At 51.5% G+C, this 21098-nt stretch overlaps 1 protein-coding gene across 4 annotated transcripts in view; it reads right to left on the minus strand.

The window, feature by feature from the left end:
* Positions 1–21098, minus strand: part of LOC119975257 (sialic acid-binding Ig-like lectin 12) — a 312188-nt gene that overhangs the window by 253529 nt on the left and 37561 nt on the right. For 2 of the 4 annotated variants that reach the window (XM_038814943.1, XM_038814940.1), the window contains exon 3: positions 1825–2169. The exons of 1 other annotated variant lie outside the window; for it this stretch is intronic. The gene's annotated coding sequence lies outside the window, so the exon portion shown is untranslated. The remainder of the gene's footprint in view (positions 1–1824; positions 2170–21098) is intronic. One more of the 4 variants, XM_038814941.1, reaches the window with a different exon arrangement.

Raw genomic sequence — 21098 nt, forward strand, 5'->3', positions numbered from 1 at the left:
GTTTTTTATCAGAATGCGGAAGGAGATGGTTTAACTGTTTGGATAGGGCAATGCAGTGGAACCAGTAAGGAAAATATTGTGACATTGTTTGTGTTTGACAAGTTGCTTCATCTCGTCTAAAGTCATCATTTGTTAAGTAAAAAAAAATTGAACTTTTTTCTATACTTGTTTCAATTTCTAAAGTAATAAGTATATATTTAAAATAAAGCTTGTTTGTTAATGTAAAGATGCGCATGCTCAACTGAAATTGTTTAATTTTCAGCAGTGAAAAGACATGTACTTGGAAAAATCAGGGGTGGGATTGTCTGTCCCACTGCACCAGATGCCACACCACTTTGCTGGGGTAGGGCTCCTCCGCCGGCGGTGGGATTGTCCAATAGGGTTAACCATTGTGGGCAGCCCACATCGTCGGCAAATTCCCGGGTGTGGGTGCGCTGCCAGTATATTGGAGAATCCCAACAGCGGCCTTTAAATATGAACAATGGAGTCTTTCCGCCAGAGGCAGCGCCAGAGATAAGGTGCCCAGCACGTACACTGATGCCACATGTCCTGTATGTCCGTGCTTTGCCAAACTCATGGAGGAGAGATTCCTCCATTTTGTAGCTGCTACCAAGCAAGCAAAAGGACTGTGTGAAGCACTGAAGATGTTTTGTAATAAGGAAGAGAGGGCCAGAGACACAAGCAGGCCAGGATCTCACAACTAAATCCGCTGGAGAGAGCTTCACAGGAGAGTCCATGACAAGACAAAGCAGTGCTGGTGTGAGCTATATACGGAGCCCCAGGGCCTCTGGTGAACAACTCATTGAGAAGAAACTGAAATCGGGAACAAAGCAGCGTAAAGATGATTTTTTTCAGGTGTGGTTCATTGTGCCAAATCAGAACGCAAAAGCCATTTGTGTTATATTCAGGGAAGTACTGGCAAATGAACATTCAACACCCTCAAATCTTTAAATGCATTTGAAGACTAAGCAAGGCGAGTTTGAGGACAAACCTCTTGACTTTTTCAAAGGCTGCAGTGAGAACTTAAACCGTCAGCTGAAGTCCTGAGAAGAAATCTAGCGTTCAATGAGGACGCAAGTGAGATGATGAGGACGCAAGTGAGATGATGAGGACCAAGCAGGCTCCCCGTCGCACTAATGGTAAGCAATATAGTGTGTTGTGATTGGCGGCCGTCTTGGGTCACGAATGTCAGCTGGCATGGGGTCCAAAGTTCTGTCGGTTGGTAAGAGTGGGTCCGGGTAAAAAGTTTGAAAAATAATGCTCTATTGCACTCGGCATTAGTATGGGAAGTGTGTGGGGGAATTGATGAGAAATCTGTAGAAACATCTGCTGCTTGGTTTCAGAGTGTGGGCTGTCTGACCAGTTTGCCCACTGGTTTATATGAACTATGTACTGAGTGTGAACATTAGAGTATGAAGTGGATTTTGTAACTTGTATTATGGCTCTGAATCTGTATATATCGAAAGGTAGAGTTGCAGAGAAGGAGTGTGTATAATAGTGCATCGAATTTTGTTTCGTAAATGTTTCATTCTTTTCTTATGAGGACAGCAACCGCCCTCAATGTTTTCAAGCAAAAAATAAAAGTTAGGATCTGCCAAGCCACGTTTCGCCCTGGGATCTAACTTGTCCAGTAATAACCCCAGCTGAGAGCATAACATCATTGACATCAAAGTGAATATTGGAGGTTGCTTTAGGACTGAACTGGAAGCTATCACCAGGTTACTGATCATCAGACATTGTGTTAATGTGGAAAAATCACAATTTGTGTTATTTCCCATTGCGTGTTGGATGTGAATTGTTGAGTAATTATAACCCAGCACTTACCAGAAATGTGAAGTCGGGTTACCGGGTAACAGTTATGGCGGGAATCAGGTCAAATTCTATTCAGAAAAAACAAGATCCTGCATCTTTTCGTGTCGTGTTGTTTGTACTCAGGGAACAGTCGCCAGTTTTCAGGTCTCCAGAACCGGGTCCGATGGTGAAACTCTGCCGATACGTAATTCTGATCCCTGGAGGCAAAGGATATCAACAGGCTTCCATATTTCTCATCATTTCTCTCCATTGGTTTTCCCAGACACGATGGATAACTGAAATGACACAGAATCTGTACACACGAAACTTCCTGCCTTGTCACCTCTTGTGGAGTCTCACCTTTCCACTGAGGTTCAGCTGGGGAGAGAAATATCAATATTGTACACTGGATAGTTTGGACATCCACCAGACTCAAAATGTACAGTTGGGACTTAATTAGGGAGACATTCAATACTGAGGATAACGGCAATAAATTACAGAAAGATATTAATAAACTTAAAGAATGTACAGGTCATTGACAAATTAATTTCAACATTGATAAATGCGAGGTGTTGCATTTAGGTTAGAAAGATATGGAGGGGACTTCCGGTGATGAGGATGTGTTGAGATGTCACACATCAGGTGGGCCTTCTCCTACAAACCCAAAGATAGGCCCTTTCCTTTGAAATAGTCTGCTAATACGAGGAAAAGAAATATCCTCACACCTCAACCAACATCCACGCGAAAGGAGATGCCGAACAACAGCCACTCCAGAGGCCGTGTAGAAGCAAGGGGCGGAATTCTCTGATAATGGGCCAAAAGTCCTCATGCCCATGAGAAAACGGATGCAAATCACTCTGGGCTTACCTGGAGAAAGTCCACAGTGATTCTCCGTTTTGCAAGGGGCTTATAGGGCCTGGAGTAGTCCTCGGCAGCTCCGGCAGCCGATACGGGGCCCTGCACTTCCGGACGGAGGTCCGAGCATGCGTGTGGCGGCGGCCCCACGCAACATGGCGGACCCACACAGCGGACCAGCTCTCACAATATAGCCCCCCCACCCCTCCCAGATCACCCGTGCCTGCCGATCGGTGGCGCCCGATCACGAGCCTGGCCATCCTGGAATATGTTTGCATTTGAAAACAAGGCTGATGGCAGAAGCTTTGAAGAAGTACTTAAAAGATTCAATCAGCATTGCTCCCCAAGAAAAAACTAAACCTTTGAGCGCTATAAATTCCCTACGCCCACCCAAAACAAGGGAGAGGTATCTGATAGCTTCCTCACTGACTTGCAATTGAAAGCGCAGTTGAGCAACTTCAGCACACTCCAGTCATCGATGATACGAGACCAGACAGTGTTTGGAATCTCCAATAATAAAGTGAATGACCAGCTACCATGGGAAACAGACCTGAAACATGAAAATGCCATTCAAGTACGTCACGCTAGTGAGTATGCTGCAAAGCAGCTCGACACGTTGAATCTCCGTAGTTTTGGCGCAAATGCAGAAGAGGCGGCCGACGCCATTAATGTGGTGATGCAGCTGAATGGGAAGTGTGCCCCCAGGGCAGATGGCCATTTTGAGCAGCCGACCCGATCCCCCATGATATGCCAGCGATGTGGCACTCATCATCCAAATGTGGAAGAGGAAACCACTTTGCCTGGCAATGTTACTCCCGTTGGACACTGGAGCGACCAAGACAGTTCACTTGGTGGAGGAGACTGACAGCGAAGTCCTGTGTGTCATTGATACGGTTTTTAGTGAGAGCAAATTAATGGCAAACAGCCAACTGGTAATTAATCAAATAATCCCCATTTTGGACAAATTGACTCCAGAGAAATATGATGAATTAGCCGATGCGCACAGAATGGTTCCTGCAGTGGATTCTCAAATACTCGAGGCCAGTGGCGGACTGGCCAGGGTGTCAGCTTGCCCGATGGCAAGTGGGCCCCTGATGAAGTGGGCCCCCTATATCAAATAAAAATGCAATAAAGAAACAAACACAGACAACTGTTTTAGTAATAAAAAGGAATAAGAAAAAAAAGAGAACAGGACACAAATAAGCAGTGCATGAAAAGGAACGAAGCAGGGGAGGTAGTGGAAGGATGTGGAATGGGGGGCCCGGGTCGGGCATAATTAAGGAAATTCCATGTTTTCAGCAAGAGTGTGTGAATTTAAAGATAAAGTTACAATTCGTGATTTGAGATGATTGGCAACTTCAAAGGATATCAAGCAGTAGTCTTGGTTCAGCCGGTACATCGGTCCGGGGCCCGGAGAGCCAAGAAGGGGCCCGTGAATCTCTGAAGGGCCCTTAAAAATTATAATTAATTAGATAAATAATTCTCCAACTTCTTTCCTGAGATTTGTATTCTAACTTAATAAAATATAATTGTTTTTAAAAAGAGCTGTACCAAATAAAAATGCAATAAAGAAAGAAACAAATAATCACTCAGTGTATGAAGGAATGAAGCAGTGTTAAACGGATGTGAAAAGAAGTGGGGGGGGGGGGGGACGCTGGTTCACCCGGGTCGGACATAGTTGGAAATCCACGTTTTCAGCAAGAGTGTGTGAATTTAAAGATAAAGTTACAGTTCGTGATTTGAGATGGTCGGCAACTTGAAAGGATATCAAGCAGTACATAGGGTCGTGAGGTCACCGAAAAGGAGAAGCGGTACCTTTGACCTTGAATCATGAGGTCAAAGATATTGAAGTGATAAGCCATGATCGGTAAACTCAAAGGGTTGCGACTTGTAACACTACACTGGTATTAAACTGGACATGTTAACTTTGGTCGTGGGACCATTCTTAATGTCTTACTATAGTCGGACCAAACTTCTAAGTTTCAACAGTTGTCTCAGTTGCTTGCTGGTGTGAACACTGGACAGTGGATTGTCTCCTCTTCTGAAGCTGCATAGGCCACAGTAGTATTGACTAATGAACATAGCCTATTGAAGTGTAAGTAAGTTATTTTATATTTTTTATCAAGTAGGGGTTTATCTGGCGTTCCTTCAAGTTATTCTTGCAATCATCAATATTAATTTTTCCCAATGTGGGCTATTTTTAATTAAGTTTCTATTTCAGGAATATTACCCCTACCAGCATGGAAAAGAAAAAGCATAAATCTGGGTCACTAAAACGCAAAGAACAAAAAGAAGCAGAAAGGAAGGAATCAGCCAAGCGATGCAGGCCTATTACAGAGTTTATAATACCACAAGCACAATCCACATCAATATCCAGTTCTGCAACAAATAATCAAGAAGCAAGAAACAATGCTCATGGTGATGATGCAATGACATGCGAGTTACAAGAACAGAGAAGAGCTACTTTGAATGTAGAGACAAATACAAGTGCATCCATTACTAATCAACCCAGGCCCAATATTTCTTCTGGCTTCCTTGTTCCAGTATCTGTACTGCCTGTAGTTGCAACATCTGAACACATAGCTTCAACTAGTGACAGGGAATCAGATATTCCTTCAAGCATAAATGACTTGGTTTCTGAAGCACATCCTGTAAATGAACCTATGCAAGAAAATGAAAGATCAATTACTGGAATCTTCCAATATCCATCACGAGCAAAGCTAAAACAGTTTTTTGCTGAACATCCACTTCAGCCACTTGATGATCTGCCATTTGATGCTCGTTTGTATGAGAGGAAAATTAAGAATGACTCAGTCCCAAGAAAATGACTAACATATAACAAAGAAAATTGATGCTTATATTGTTCATACTTGGGACTGAGTCATTCTTAATTTTCCTCTCATACCAACGAGCATCAAATGGCAGATCATCAAGTGGCTGGAACAAGGAAGCCAGAAGAAATATTGCTACAGTGCAGTTGATGGCAAAATATGACCCCATTATGGCAGCTCACGTTTATAAACAAAGAATCAAACGATTAGAGCAACAAGGAAAGGCTCAAAGTAAAGGCCGTGGTGGACTTGTTACATTCCTGAGTAAAACAACTATAAACATGATAATCAAAATTATGAAGAATATGATACACCCCTCGCCTTCCTAAGGTGTTCCACGGCCCTACTCGTGGATAGCGCCCCCAGTTCTGCCTGTAGTCTCTGCCTCTCCCTGAGTAGATCCTCCCCCGGGGACTCCACGTGTTCCTCGTCTATCCGACACATTTCCCTAACCAATCTGTCCATTTCTGCCCTGTCCGCCTTGGCACTGTGGGCCCCAATTGAGATCAACTCTCCCCGCACTACTGCCTTCACCGCCTCCCACAGGGTCGCCGTTGAGACTTCCCCCGTATCGTTCACCTGCAAGTAGTTTTGCATACACCTCCGAAGCCTCTCACAAGTCCCCTCCTCCAACAGTCCCACGTCTAGCCTCCATTGTGGGCGTTGGTGATTCGCCCCTCCGACCTGCAGGTCTACCCAGTGCGGGGCATGGTCCGAGATAGTGATTGCCGAATATTCCGTGTTCTTTACCTCCCCTACACAGTCCCTGCTTAAGACAAAGAAGTCTATCCTAGAATATACTTTATGCACGTGCAAGCAAAACGAGTAGCCCCTTTCCGTCGGCTGTCTGGCTCTCCAGGGGTCCTCTGCCCCCATTTGCTCCATAAACTCTTTCAGCTCCCTTGCCATTGCTGGGTGTCTACCCGTTCTGGGACATGACCGATCCAGCCCCGGGTCAGGGACCATGTTAAAGTTCCCCCCCCATTATTAGCCTACGAGAGTCCAGGTCCGGGATCTTCCCCAGCACTCTTTTAATAAAGTCCATGTCGTCCCAGTTCGGGGCATATATATTCACCAGCACCACTCTTCTCCCTTCCAGTCTGCCCCTTACCATCAGGTATCTGCCCCCCTCTGTCTGCGGCTATGCCCTCCGCCTCAAATTGCACGCGCTTGTTGATCATGATTGCCACCCCTCTGGACTTCGAGTCCAAGTCCGAGTGGAAGACCTGGCTAATCCAGCCCTTCCTTAGCCTAGTCTGGTCAGATACTTTCAGATGTGTCTCCTGCAACATAAGTACGTCCGCCTTCAGAGCCCGCAAGTGTGCGAACATCCGTGCCCTCTTAACTGGCCCATTCAGTCCCCTGACATTCCAGGTGATCAGCCTGGTTGGGGGGCACAACCCACCCCCTCCCCCCACACCGGTCATCCATAGCCTTTCTCGGGCCGGCCCCCGGCCCGTGCGTCGCGCCATTCTTGGCCCCGCCTCTTGGCTGCCTCCACCCTCGACCTCCTTCCCACTGCCTACTTCAGATCCCTCCCACGTCAGCAAAACAACCCCCCCACTCTCCCACCCTAGCAACATCCCCAGGTAACCCCACCCCTGCCATCCACTGGCTGTATTCTCTCCCCCCTCCACCTGACTCCCTTGACTAGCCAATCTGCTAGCCCGGTGACTCATCACTCCGGCGCCCCCCTATCTCATTCCCATTGTTTCCCCGTCCTCATCCCCACTCCCCGGTGCCCCATCTCCCTCTCCAACCCGCTGGAGCAAACTCACTGGCACAGGAAGGCAGGAACACCAATAAAACAAAAACCCCCAACCCACGTCTTTAACCCGCCTCGCTGACCGGCCACCCTTAGTTACAATACCGGCTCCAGTGCACTCAGCGAGCCCCACAAAAAGTAAAAATCCACACGAAAAGGAAAAAACAGAAAAAAGAGGGAAAAAAAACAAAAAAAACCAGCAACCAAAAACAAAGAAAAGAGTCCAAATGTCCCGCATGGCACCTTTAACACAGCAAACCGCTGAACAGCGGTCCAGGCACATTCGGCGTCCCTTCATACGATGGTTTTCGGGTCCTAATTCGTGCCCGTGGGACCTCTTTTCGGGACCAGCCCCTGATCCCTCGCAAAGTCCATCGCTTCTTGGGGCTTGGAGAAGTAGTGGTGTTGACTCTGATGCGTGACCGAAAGACGGTCCGGGAACAGCAGACCAAACTTCACGTGCTTCTTGAACAGCACCTCCTTGACTTGTTTAAAGGCTGCTCGCCGCCGAGCCACCTCCTGGCTTAGGTCCTGGTAAATGCGGAGAACACTGTTGTTTCACGTGCTGCTCCTGGCGCTCTTCGCCCAGCTGCAGCATCAGCTCCCTCAGCCTCCTCCGGGCGGCCGATGATCCTCAGATTATTCCTGCAGGCTCTATTCTCCAACTCCTCTACTCTCTCCAGCAGTCTTCTTTGCCGCTCCTTCAGCCCGTCGACCTCTATCGCCGCAATCCACCGCTTCTCGCAGCTCCTTAACTTTAACATCTTGAGCATCCAGCCTCTGATTCAGCTGATCCACTGCCTTCTGGAGTGGATCCAAGCTGTCCCGCTTCAGCGACTCAAAACTGCTCTTCATCACCTGGAGCATGTTTTCCAGCGCCTGCTGGATTGCTGAGTCCGAGGTCCGTGTGTCCACCATCTTAGGTTCCAGGTCAGCTTCCTCTGCTCCTTGCCTCTGTCCCTTTCTCTCTCTCTTCCTCTGCTTCCTGGACTCTCGTGGTTCCATGCACTGCAGCCCGCTCCCCCGCACTTCCGCGGCCGCCTTTTCGCCACTCCGCAGTCCCGCTATCGCAGGGGAATCAGCCCCTAAAGCCCCGCCGGAGTGAGAGCCCGCCAAATGTGTGGCTCACTCGATCATCGCCGCCACCGGAAGTCCCAACCTATTAAAAGTTGTGGGTCAGGTGAACTCCATGATACACTTCGGGGTTCTCTGAACCGCGGCCCATAACAAATCCATGAGGCAGCAGCGAGGGAGATTGGTACAGTGAAGGACGAGAGGAGTACGGTGGTAGTGGACCGGAGGGGGTGAATGGAGGAATGGAGGCCTTTTATAGGTGGCTGTATGAGTCAGAGCCCTGACAGGGAAGAGGGAATGTGGCAGTTCCTAGATGGGTTGGAGGAGGGGCAGGTTTCGGACCAGGGGGCCCCCATTGGTAATGGATGGCATGGGTGCGATACAGGCAGAGAAGGCCCTGGTCTGGATGGGTTCCCAGTAGAGTTTTATAAAAAGATTGGGGTGGAGCTCAGGCCACTGCTGGTTAGGATGTATAATGAGAAGAGGGAGAGAGACCAGCTCCCCCCTACATTGTCGCAGGCTTCCATCTTCCTGATTTTAAAGAAGGCTAAGGACCCAGAGCAGTGTGGGTTATACTGCCCGGTAACGTTATTGAATGTCGATGTCAAGCTATTAGCGAAGGTGCTGGCATCGCAGATTAGGACTGTGTGCCGGGTTAATTGGGGTGGATCAGATGGATTTTGTGAAAGGAAGACAGTTGTTGACAAATGTGCAGAGGTTACTTACTGTGATTATGATGCCTTTGGAGGGGCATGAGGTAGAGGTCGTGGTTGGGATGGACACGGAGAAGGCTTTTGATTGGGTGGAGTGGTTGTATTTGTTTGAAGTGTTGGGGCGGTTTCGGTTCGGGCAGGGGTTTGTGGATTGCATCCGGCTGTTGCACAAGGCGCCAGTGGCGAGTGTGCGGACGAACCGGATGAGTTTGAGGTACTTTGAGCTACATCGTGGGATGAGGCAGGGGTGTCCACTCTCCCCAATGCTTTTTGCCATGGTGATAGAGCTGTTGGCAATGGTGCTTAGAGCATTGAGGGATTGGAGATGGATTGATCAGGAGGGTGCTGATTATAGGGATATGCGGATGACCTATTGTATATTTCGACTGTGATGAATGGTTACTGTCATGCTGCATTACTGTACACCTATAATCATGTAGGTGATGCCCCTTTAAGACTGGGTTTGGAACCCGGGGGCCTCAGCCTCCGGCTCCGCCCACCAGGGAGTTGTATATAAGGGGCCGCTCTGTAGGTGGCACCCAGTAAGCACCCAACTCGGCATCAGGCTAGTTCTCAGCTTATTAAAGCCTTCTTTTATCGATTTATACTACTGTGTCGTTATTGAGGGTACTACATCGACCCAATGGGCAACATTGGGGGGATTATGGGAATCTTGGGGCAGTTTGGCCGGTTTTCAGGATATAAATTGAACATGGAAAAGAGTGAGATGTTCCAATCAATGTCAGAGGGCGGGAAGGAGATTAGAGGAGTTGCCATTTAGAGTGGTGGGGACGAGCTTCAGGTACTAGGTATTCAAGCTGTGCGGAGATGGGCCCAGCTGCATGGATTGAACTTGACTCGATTGGTGGAGGGGACGAAGGTGGATTTTAAGAGGTGGGATGTTTTGCCGCTGTCGTTGGCTGGGTGGGGGCAGACAGTGAAAATGTGGTGCTGCCTTACACTCTGTGTTTCAGAACCTCTCCATGTTTTTTTTAAGGAAAGTCAATGGGCTGATCTTGGGGTTTGTATGGGTGGGGAAGGCCGTATGGGTGAGGCGGACTTTTCTGGACCAAGTGGTGGGGGGCTGGCATTTCCGAATTTGATAAATTATCATTGGGCGGCAAATATTGTGATGGTGAGAAAAGTGGGCTGTTGAGGAGAGATCAGTCTGGGGACAGATAGAGGCGGTAAGTGCAGGGAAATGAGTTTGCGGGCTTTGTTGTTGGCGCCTTTGCTGCTCTCGCCGGCCAGGTACTCCATGAGTCCAGTGGTGGCGCTGGTTTTAAAGGTGTGGGGACAGTGTAGGCAGCATTTTGGGCTGGAGGGTTTGTCATTGTGGGTGCTGATCTGTGACAACCATAGCTTTGTGCCAGCATGGCTGGCTGCAAGGTTGTGAGGGTGGTGGCAGGTAAGGATTGAGTACTTCAGGGACTTGTTTATCAGGGGCAAATTTGCAGGGCTGGAGGAATTGTATGAGTTGCCCAAGGTGAATAGTTTTAGGTACCTGCAGGTTTGCGATTGTGTGAGGAGAAAGGTGCCATACTTCCTGGAGATGCCGCCTCCGGTGCTGTTATCGGAAAACCTAATGGGGGAGGGGTAGGTGTCGGATATTTATAAGGAATTGATGGAGAGGCAGGACGCTCCGGTGGAGGATATTAAAACAAGTGGGAGAGGAAGCTGGGAGGAGAGGTGAGGGCCGGGATGTGGGCGGAGGTCTTGCGGAGGGTGAATGCATGCTCTTCATGTGCGAGGTTAAGCCTTCTCCAGTTTAAAGTGGTGCATAGGGCCCGCATGCTGGTGGTGAGGATGAGCAGGTTCTTTGCGGGGGTGGAGGATAGGTGTGGATGGTGGGCCGGAGGGCCTACAAATCATGTCCACATGTTCGGGCATGCCCAAAACTGAGGGGGTCTGGCAGGTGTTCTCGGCACGTGGGGTGTGAGGGTGGTTCCAAGTCCGGAGGTGGCAATATTTGGTGTGTCAGAAGTCCTGGGATTCCAGGGGGGAGAGAGAGCCTGGTGTATTGGCCTTTGCTTCCCTGATTGCCTGGAGATGGATTTTGTTGGTTTGGCAGGACTCGAAGCCACCAAAAGCAGAGGTGAGGGTGCGCAAATTCCTGAGGTTGGAGAAGGCCAAGTTCGCTCTGCTGGGTTTGGTAAAGGGATTCGACCGGAGTTGGAAACCGTTCATGAATTTTTTCAAGGAGAATTGTGGGGTCAGCAAGGGGGAGATAATAAGGGAGTTAAAATGGGGAATGCAGGACGTGGCGGGATGTTGGTGTCGGGAGAGGAGGGGTGAGGTTGGATAGTTGTGGTTGTTTATTGAGTTGATGTGTTGTTCTTCAGATATTCGTGTATTTTTGTTAAAAGCCTTCAATTAAAATATATTAAAGGAAAATTGCATCATCTCCGCAAGACACGGGGGACCTTTTACAAACATGAAGACAAAACCAGGCACCTGCTGGCTCACCAGCTGAGAAAGCAAGCAGCGCAAGGGAAATAGCTCAGGTTAAAGACACATGCAGTAGGATAGTCGCTGCACCAGAAAAGATTAGTGTGATGATATGATCTGCATACTCGTCTGCCATTGGGCCAGAACGTCGGCTTACCATTGGCCCTGGTGCGTCATGTGCCTCTCGACCGATTGGCCGAGAGGATGAGTTAACCACGCCTCTATCAACGAGGTATAAATGCTCAGAAGCCTGACGATCGTCCCTTTCCACTGTAGACGATCGCCAGGCTGTGTTCTAGTTAATTAAAGCCTGACATTGGTAAATCACTCGCCTCACGTGCAATCGATGGTGCATCAATTTAATTAACTACAACTTTGAAGATGGAGTTCCGCATCAAGCCCGAATGCCTCCGCATCAGCCCGCAAACTCCGAACTCTACAGAACTTTTCAAACTCTGGCTGACTTGCCTCGAAGGGTTCCTGGCATCTACAACCACCCCCCCCACCGGGGCACAGAAGTTGCACGTCCTCCACTCCAGCGTGGGTATTGATGCTTACTCAATAATCGAAGACGAAACAGATTATGATGACGCTATGCAAAAGCTAAAAGGACAATTCATCAAACCGATCAACAGGGTATTCGCTCGACATCTGCTGGCCACCAGAAAGCAGGTCCCCGGTGAGTCTCTAGACCAATACGCCCGGGCCCTCTGTGCCCTGGGGAGAGGTTGCGCCTGTGAAGCGGTGTCCGCTACAGAGCACATGGAGCTACTCGTCAGAGACGCTTACGTGGCTGGGATGCTGTCTCCCGTGATCCGCCAGCGGATGCTGGAAAGAGACGAACTCAGTTTGACGGAGACGCTGACTCTCTCCGCCTCCCTGGAGGTCGCAGATCTAAGCGCTCGCACCTATGACCCTGGCCAGGCCGCCTCCTGGCACGCTTCCCACCAGCTACCCACCGCTCCCGGCCTCCCTCAGGCTTGTGCCGCGGGGCGACCCGATAAATCCGCGGGGCCCCGCTGCTACTTTTGTGGGTACGCTAAGCACCCTCGCTCGCGCTGCCCAGCCCGCTCCGCCCTCTGTAAGAGCTGCGGGAAGAAGGGCCACTACTCCACAGTCTGCCAGGCCAAAATGCTGGCTGCAGCGTTTCTGGAAGCTGCACAGCACTCTCCCCCCCTCCCCCAGGCCTCTGCAAACGGCCTGTGTGCCTCCCTCTCTCCTCCAGGGCCGCCCCAGCTGCTCCCGACTCGCGCCCCGCCGGCCGACATGCGCACCTCCCCGGCCCCTCCAGGCCTCTGCCTGCCCGCCGCGCACGTTTCTCCCCCCCGCCCCCGGGCCCCGGCGCCCGACCGGCTCGCCTCTCCGGGCCCCCCTGGTCCCTGCCTGCCCGCAGCGGCCCTGCTTCCCCCGCTCCCGGACCCCGGCTCCCCCCACCCCCGGGCCCCGGCGCCCGACCGGCTCGCCTCTCCGGGCCCCCCCGGTCCCTGCCTGCCCGCAGCGCGACTCGGCTCCCCCCGCCCCCGGCCCCCCGCACCCGGCCCGCGCGCCTTACCTCCTCCCACAGCTGATGCACCTAGCCGGCGTCTTGGAGCCGGCCTGCGCGCCTCTCCGCTCACAGCGCCGGCAACGCTAGCTCCACCTCCAGCGGCCACGAGGGCTTCCTGGGCGCCGCCATCTTGGGGTGCCGACCCCACGTGCGGGTCCTGGGCGCCGCCATCTTGGGGCCCCGACCCCACGTGCGGGTCCTGGTCGCCGCCATCTTGGGGAACAGACCTCACCTGGGGATCCTGGCCACCGGCTTCCACATCTGCCACGCAAGGTCCCTCCAGCATGGAATCGGACAGCGACGACGGATTTTCTCCACGGCTCGCGGCCGTTCACCCCACATATAGATCCTGGCCACCGACTTCCACATCTGCCACGCAAGGTCCCTCCAGCATGGAATCGGACAGCGACGACGAATTTTCTCCACAGCTCGCGGCCGTTCAGCTCGACCAGTCTCATCCACGCACGCTCGCCAAAACGACTACGCTGATCCACCTCAACGGCCACAAGACGGACTGCCTGCTGGACTCCGGGAGCACGGAAAGCTTCGTTCACCCTGACATGGTAAGACGCTGCGCGCTCCCTGTCCATCCCGTAACACGCAAAATCGGTTTAGCCTCAGGTTCGCACTACGTCCACATCACGGGGTGCTGCATCGCGGACCTCACGGTCCAAGGGAAGGTTTTTAAAAATTATAAATTCCTTGTCCTCCCTGACCTTTGCGCACCGGCACTCCAAGGACTGGACTTCCAGTGCAACCTGCAGAGCTTGACTTTTCAATTCGGCGGCCCTATACCCCCCTCACTGTCTGCAGCCTCTCGTCCCTCAAAGTGGACCCCCTCCCTGTTTGCTAACCTCACCCCCGATTGCAAACCCGTCGCCACACGGAGCAGACAGTACAGAGCCCAGGACCGATCCTTCATCAGGTCCGAGGTCCAGAGGTTGCTGACGGAAGGGGTCATCGAGGCCAGCAACAGTCCCTGGCGAGCCCAAGTGCTGGTGGTCCGGACGGGGGAGAAAAACCGGATGGTCATCGATTACAGCCAAACCATCAATCGGTTTATGCAACTGGACGCGTATCCTCTCCCCCGTATCTCTACCATGGTAAACGAGATCGCGAGATACAAGGTCTTCTCAACTGTGGACCTTAAGTCCGCTTACCACCAGCTCCCCATCCGCGCGAGTGACCGACTGTACACCACGTTCGAGGCTGACGGGCGCCTCTACCACTTCCTTAGGGTTCCGTTTGGTGTCACGAATGGGGTCTCGGTCTTCCAACGGGAGATGGACCGAATGGTCGACAAGTACGGATTACAGGCTACCTTCCCGTACCTTGATAATGTCACCATCTGCGGCCACGACCAGCAGGACCATGACGCCAACCTCCAGAAATTCCTCCAAACCGCAAAACTCCTTAACCTCACGTACAATAAGGATAAATGCGTGTTCAGCACCGACCGCCTAGCCATCCTCGGCTACGTAGTGCGTAACGGAGTGATAGGCCCCAATCCCGAACGCATGCGCCCCCTGATGGAACTCCCTCTCCCCAATACCCCCAAATCTCTCAAACGCTGCCTGGGGTTTTTCGCATACTACGCCCAATGGGTTCCCAACTACGCGGAGAAGGCCCGTCCCCTCATGCAAACCACGACCTTCCCGCCGTCGACGGAGGCCTGTCAGGCCTTTAGCCGCATCAAAGCGGACATCGCAAAGGCCACGATGCGCGCCATCGACGAGGCCCTCCCCTTCCAGGTCGAGAGCGACGCATCTGAAGTAACTCTGGCGGCCACCCTGAACCAAGCGGGCAGACCCGTGGCCTTCTTCTCCAGAACCCTCCAGGCTTCCGAACTCCGCCACCCCTCTGTGGAAAAGGAAGCCCAGGCCATAGTCGAAGCCGTGCGACATTGGAGGCACTATTTGGCCGGCAGGAGGTTTACCCTCCTCACAGACCAACGGTCAGTAGCCTTCATGTTTGATAATGCACAAAGGGGCAAGATCAAAAATGACAAGATTTTACGGTGGCGGATCGAGTTGTCCACGTACAACTATGATATCTTGTATCGTCCTGGGAAGCTCAATGAGCCTCCTGATGCCCTGTCCCGCGGTACCTGCGCCAGCGCGCAGATAGACCGCCTCCGCTCCCTCCACGCGGACCTCTGCCATCCAGGGGTGACCCGCCTATACCACTTCATTAAGGCCCGCAACCTGCCCTACTCTATCGAGGAAGTCAGGACAGTAACCCGTGACTGCCACATCTGCGCAGAGTGCAAACCGCACTTCTACCGCCCCGAGCGCGCACACCTGATCAAAACATCCCGCCCCTTTGACCGTCTCAGCATTGACTTCAAGGGGCCCCTTCCCTCTAACAACCGCAACATTTACTTCCTGCCGGTTGTCGACGAACACTCCCGCTTCCCCTTTGCCATTCCCTGTCCCGACATGACCACATCGACCGTCATTAAGGCCCTACTCTCCATCTTCTCACTGTTTGGCTACCCCGAGTACATTCACAGCAACCGGGGGTCCTCATTTATGAGCGACGAGCTGCGTCAATTCCTGCTCGACAGGGGCATCGCCTCTAGCAGGACGACCAGCTACAACCCTCGGGGTAACGGACAGGTCGAGCGGGAGAATGGTACCATCTGGAAGACCATACTACTGGCCCTCCGGTCCAGAGATCTCCCTATTTCCCGATGGCAAGAGGTGCTCCCCGATGCGCTGCACTCTATCCGCTCACTGCTCTGTACTGCTACTAATCAGACACCTCATGAACGTCTTCTTGTTTTCCCCAGGAAGTTGTCCTCCGGATCCCCTCTCCCGACGTGGCTGGTCACCCCCGGACCCATCTTGCTCCGGAAGTATGTGCGGGTGCACAAGTCCGACCCGTTGGTGGAGCATGTCCAGTTACTCCACGCTAACCCGCAGTACGCGTATGTGGAGTACCCCGACGGTCGGCAGGACACGGTCTCCCTCCGGGACCTGGCAGCTGCCGGCGTGCAGCCCCCCCCCCCCCCCCACCACAGACCCCCCCTCCCCTTTTTCACCCCAGCACCCCACTCAGCTTCCCCATCCCTCATCCATGGCGTCTCCGCGGCCAGCTCAGGTGTCGGAGACTACTCGAAGTCTATCGCTCCCGGACTCCAGGACATCAGCAGGACCATCAGCCAATCCGACGACACCTCCTCCACTACGGCGCTCGGCCAGGACGGCAAGGACCACCAAACGACTGATCGAATCCTTCTAGAGTTTTACGGTCCCATGGACTTCCTTTTGTAAATATTGTTATGTCTGGGCCAGTGGCAAGCCCCCAAATTAGACAAGGGTACGGAGAGAAAATTATTCTCCCGACGGCTACTCATATCATCAGTTCTTCCCCCCCCCCCCCCCCACCCCGGGTCTCGTTCACACCCCCCCCCCCCCCCGCCTTCCTTCTCCGTAAGGGGTGAATGTGATGATATGATCTGCATACTCGTCTGCCAGTGGGCCAGAACGTCGGCTTACCATTGGCCCTGGTCGGTCATGTGCCTCTCGACCGATTGGCCGAGAGGCTGAGTTAACCACGCCTCTATCAACGAGGTATAAATGCTCAGAAGCCTGACGATCGTCCCTTTCCACTGTAGACGATCGCCAGGCTGTGTTCTAGTTAATTAAAGCCTGACATTGGTAAATCACTCGCCTCACGTGCAATCAATGGTGCATCAATTAACAAAGCCTTTGCAATCTTCTACTGAGGGCTGAACACCACCGAGCCCCCAGAGGAGGACTGGAAGATGAAGCAGTGTCTCAACAGACTGGACATGCCAGTCGTGGGGATGATTAAAGATAAAAGACGGGGCCTGGAAATAACATTAGAACTGGGGATTGCCATGGAGAGTATCAATTCCATGCAGGTGGGGAAGACGCGGGGACCAGATGGATTCCCAGCAGACATCTACAAATAATTTGCACCAGCATTGACCCCGCACCTGCAGGAGATGTTTGCAGACTCGCTGGTAAGGGGCACCCTGCCACCAACACTGGCACAAGCCTCAATATCACTGACACCCAAAAAGACAAAGACCCGACTGAATACATGTCCTCCAGGCCCATCTCACTACTCAATGCAGATGTAAAGATCCTGGCGAAGGCCTTGGCTAGGCAGCTGGAGATGCTGTGTGCCAGAGGTAGTCATGGAGGACCAGGTGGGCTTTGTCAAGGGCAGGCAGCTGACATCGAACATCAGGCAACTGCTGAATGTGATAATGACCCCATCGGGAGAGGACATCAGAAGTAATCATCTCCCTGGACGCATTCAACAGAGTCGAATGGAAGTACCTCATAGAGGTACTGGGACAGTTTGGGTTTGGACCAAGGTTCACCTCCTGGGTGAAACTACAGTGCTGGTGACAAACACCACCAGCTCTAGATACCTCTGACTGCACAGAGGCACAAGGCAGGGATGCCTGCTATCCCCTCTGCTGTTTGCTCTGGTAATCGAGCCGCTAGCGATTGCCCACAGAGGGGTGAGTGGGGGGGGGGGGGGGGAACAGAGCTGGGATGATTGCCGTTCAAGTGCACCCAGATCAAATTCCGCTATCTGGTGAACCAAATAACCCACGACTGTATATGGGTCCACCAATGGAACCTGATGCGTCTGGTGGAGGATGTCAAAGGGGACTTGCAGAAGTGGGGCCCACATCCACTTTCCCTCGCGGGGAGAATGCAAATGATCAAAATGAACATATTGCCCAGGTTTCTCTTCCTGTTTAGATCCCTCCTGATCTGCATCTCCAAGGCTATTTTCAACAAGTCAACAAACTGGCATTTGTGTGGGGTTGGGGGTTAGGGGAAGAACCCAAGGATCCAAAAGAAAGTCCTACAAAGGAAAAGAAAAGTGGGAGGCCTGGCCCTCCCGAACCTACAGTTCTGCTTCTGGGCTGTACTGCAGAAAGAGTACGGGGATGGGTGAATGAACCGGGAGCAGAGTGGGTGAAGATGCAAGGGAATTCCTGCATAGGTACGTCCCTCCGAGCCCGAGCCATAGCCGCTCCCCCATCCCCCCCGACCAAACACACAAGCAGCCCAGTGGTAGCAGCCATGCTCCGGATGTAGTGCCAAATGAGGTAACACTTTAGTCTAGCTAACATGTTCACTATGGTTCATCCACAGGTTCATCCCTGCAATAATGGACGGCGCCTTCAAAAAGTGGAGACAAAAAGAGGGGAATCTGATGGTTAGGGAATGTACAAGGACAAAAGAATAATACAGCGCAGGAACAAGCCTTTCAGCCCTCCAAGCCTGCACCGATCATGACAGCAACATCTGCCTAAACCCTAGGACGATAGAGTAGCAACCCTGGGGGAACTCACAAAGGCTCCAGCTGCCAAGAGGAAATGACCTGAGACACATTCAGGTTAAAATCTTTCTCCGCAAGGAAACAACAACGCAGCCCCAGAAAGATACCAGGACACTCATTCGTAGAACTACTGGATGCTGATGAGGGGAGGGAAAATGTGCAGACTTATACAGGTGATTGTTGGAAAAGGTAGGCTCCTCCCTGGATGAGGCAAGGAGAAAATGGGAGGTGGAACTAGGCATAGAGATTAGGGGATGAACCTGGATCGAAGCACTACACAGGGCGAATTTCACCTCCACGTGCGCAGGGCTGAACCCAACGCAGCTAAAGTTAGTGCACAGAGCGTACCTAACCAGAACCTGATTTTGTGAGTTCTTTCTGGATGTGGTGGACAAATGTGAACGGTGCCAGGGAGGCCCGGCCAACCACACCCACATGTTCTGGGCTGGCGCTAGACTTGTCGGGTACTGGACAACCTTCTTTGAGGCACACGGTTGCAAAGTAGTCGGCACTGTGGCTTCATAGCACAAGGTCCTAGGTTCGATTCTCGGCGTGGGTCACTGTCTTTGCGGAGTCTGCACATTCTCCCTGTGTCTGCTTGGGTTTCCTCTGGGTGCTCCGGTTTCCTCCCACGCGTTCCGACAGAATGCTGCTAGGTGAATTGGACATTCTGAATTCTCCTTCAGTGTACCCTAACAGACGCCGGAATGTGGCAACTGGGGGATTTTCACAGTAACTTCATTGCAGTGTTAATGTAAGCGTACTTGATAATAATAATAATCTTTATTGTCACAAGTAGGCTTACATTAACAGTGCAATGAAGTTACTGTGAAAAGCCCCTAGTCACCACATTACGGCACCAGTTCGGATACACAGAGGGAGAATTCAGAATGTACAAATTACCTAACAGCACGTCTTTCAGGACTTGTGAATAATAAAGATTATTATGTTCAGGGTTGTGGGAGTGAGGGTGGAGCCATGCCCAAAAATGGCAGTCTTCGGGGTTTCAGATCAGCCAGAAAGCTTCATGGGGAGGGGAGCCGACGCCCTAGCCTTTGCCTCCCTGATCGTCCACCGGAGAATCCTGCTCGGCTGCGATGGGCAGCACCACTCAAAGCTGCTGACTAACTGGCTGACCTGGCGGAATTTCTCAGGCAGGTGAAAATAAAATTTGCCAAGGGGTGGGTGGGGTGGGGGGGGGGGGGGGGGGGTGGAAGAAGGTTGTCATAGGACATGGAAGCTGTTCACCAACTTGTTCTAAGATCTGACTGTAACCAGCAACCAATAGGGTGGGGTTGCGGAGTGTGCAGCAAAGGAGGGTGGGAGACACAAACAAGCCAAGGGACAAAGAGGAAAAGGAAAATGTGGGGGGAGAGGGAAAGGGGGAGCAGGGGATGGGGTGGAAAGGGAGGGAGAGCGAAGGCACACAAAGAGAACCAGAGGGACAAGGGACAAAGCCACAGGGGATTGGTCCGAGGGCAAGCTGAAGCCTAAACTAAACTGCAAATAGACACCTTGTAAAAACGTGCTCTGGTCATACTGGGGATTGTGACAGATGTATGTGGCTGAAGGGGGGTCACGGCCACAGCGGAAGGGAAGACATTTGCTTGTAAATATATGTGTTGGTTTCTGTTTTTCTTTTTCTTTTCCTTTTGGCGCGGTTTTGTAATATGTAATTTATGGACTGTAGATGTGAAAACCCAATAATTCTTCTAAAAATAAGATTAAGAACTCTTAATTTTGTATTCCTACCCAAGCCCATTTCTAGGGACAATAGAGCCACTGTTTGTTTATTGCCTTTTATTCCTGTGTCTTCCTCTTTTGCATCATTTTTTCTGCCTTTTGTTTCTAACTCAGTTTCCATCTCTTTCAAGTACCCATCCCCCAACCATACCAGTTTAAAGCCTCCACAACAGCACTGGCAAACAAACCTGTAAGGTTATACCCCATTCGTGTTGGGGTATAACCTATCCACCTTTTACAGGTCCACCTGCCCAGAACCTATGCTAATGCCTCAGGATTCTAAAGCCTATCCTCCTACATCACCCTCTAGCCATGCACTCATTCTACCTATCCTTCTATTTCTGCTCTCACTGGCAGTGGCACTGGGAATAATCCTAAAATCACTACCTTGGAGGTCCCTCTTAATTTATCACCTAGCTCCCTGGGTATTCAACTTTCAGGACCTCATCCCTTTTTTTTTTCCATGTCATTGGTATCAATGTTTACCATAACTGCTGACTCTTCGCCCTCCTCCTCCAAAATATTCTACAGCTGCTCTGTAACATCCTGGACCCCAGCACCAAGGAGGCAACATATCATCCTAGAATCACTCTTGTGACCAAAGAAATACCTTTCTGTTCCCCTTACAATTGAATCCCCTATCATTATAGCCCTACCCCTCTTTTTCCACCTCATCGGTGCAGTTGAGCCACCCGTGATGTCACGGACTTGGCTTTCACTGCATTCCCCTGAGCAGTCATTACCCCCAACAGCACCAAAGCAACATATCTGTTTGAGAGGGGTATGGTCCCATGGGACTTCTCCACTACCTTCCTGCCCCTGCTTTGCCTTTCTACCTGTCCAGACTTAGTCTGGGGTGTGACCAATTCTCTAAATGTACTATCTATGAAGATATAAGCCTCATGGGTGCTCCAGAGTGACTCCAGTCACCACTCCAGCTCCAAACATGGATTTCAAGTAGCTGTAGCTGGAGATGCCTTTCTGCATACATGTCCATC

The sequence above is a fragment of the Scyliorhinus canicula genome, chromosome 12, assembly GCF_902713615.1.
Source record: "Scyliorhinus canicula chromosome 12, sScyCan1.1, whole genome shotgun sequence".
Lineage (NCBI taxonomy): Eukaryota > Metazoa > Chordata > Chondrichthyes > Carcharhiniformes > Scyliorhinidae > Scyliorhinus > Scyliorhinus canicula.